This window comes from Suricata suricatta, chromosome 15 (assembly GCF_006229205.1).
Source record: "Suricata suricatta isolate VVHF042 chromosome 15, meerkat_22Aug2017_6uvM2_HiC, whole genome shotgun sequence".
In the NCBI taxonomy this organism is placed as follows: Eukaryota; Metazoa; Chordata; class Mammalia; order Carnivora; family Herpestidae; genus Suricata; species Suricata suricatta.
In genome coordinates, this window is record NC_043714.1 from 7,847,743 (window position 1) to 7,848,988 (window position 1,246).

The window sequence follows — 1,246 nt, forward strand, 5'->3', positions numbered from 1 at the left end:
AAGTTTTCCCAAATAAACAAAAGTTGAGAGAATTCATCACCACCAAACCAGCCTTACAAGAAATCTTAAGAGGGACTCTATGAGGGAAATGTAGCAAGGAATAAAGGTATCATAGACATCACTACAAACATGCCTCTACAGGGAACACAATGAATCTAAACCCATATTTTTCAATAATAACACTGAATGTCAATGGACTGAATGCTCCAGTCAAACGACACAGGGTAGCAGAATGGATCAAAAACCAAAACCCATCTATTTGCTGCGTACAAGAGACTCACCTTAGATCTGAAGACACCTTCAGATTGAAAGTAAGGGGATGGAGAAATATCTACCATGCGACTGGAAGCCAAAAGAAAGCTGGAGTAGCCATACTTATATCGGACAAACTGGACTTTAAAATAAAGGCAGTAACAAAAGATGAAGAAGGACACTATATAATAATTACAGGGACTCTACCTGAAGAAGAGCTAACAATTATAAACATTTATGTGCTGAATCTAGGAGCTCCTACATACATAAAACAATTAATCACAAACAAAACAATCTTATTGATAAGAATGTGCTAATTGCAGGGGACTTTAATACCCCACTTACAACAATGGATAGGTCAGCCAGACAAAAAATCACTAAAGAAACTATAGACCTGAATGGCACACTGGAGCAGATGGAATTGATGGATATATTTAGAACTCTGCATCCTGATGCTAGGGAATTCACTTTCTTCTCGAGTGCACATGGCACATTCTCCAAGACTGATCACATACTGGGTCATAAAACAGCCCTCCATAAATATAAAAGAATTGAGATCATACCATGCACACTTTCAGATCACAATGCTATGAAACTCGAAATCAACCACAGGAAGAAGTCTGAAAAACCTCCAAAAATGTGGAGGTTAAAAACTACCCTACTAAAGGATGATTGGGTCAATCAGACAATTAGAGAGGAAATTAAAAAATATATGGAGACGAATGAAAATGAGAATACAGCAATTCAAACTCTCTGGGATGCAACAAAGGCAGTCTTAAGAGGAAAGTTTATTGTAATACAGGCCTACCTCAACAAATCAGAGAAAGCACAAACTCAAAACCTAACAGAGCACCTAAGGAAACTAGAAAGGGAGCAGCAAGAACACCCCAAACCCAGCAAAAGAAAAGAAATAATAAAGATCAGAGCAGAATTAAACAAGATAGAATCCACAAAAACAATTGAACAGATCAATGAAACCAAGAGTTGGTTTTTT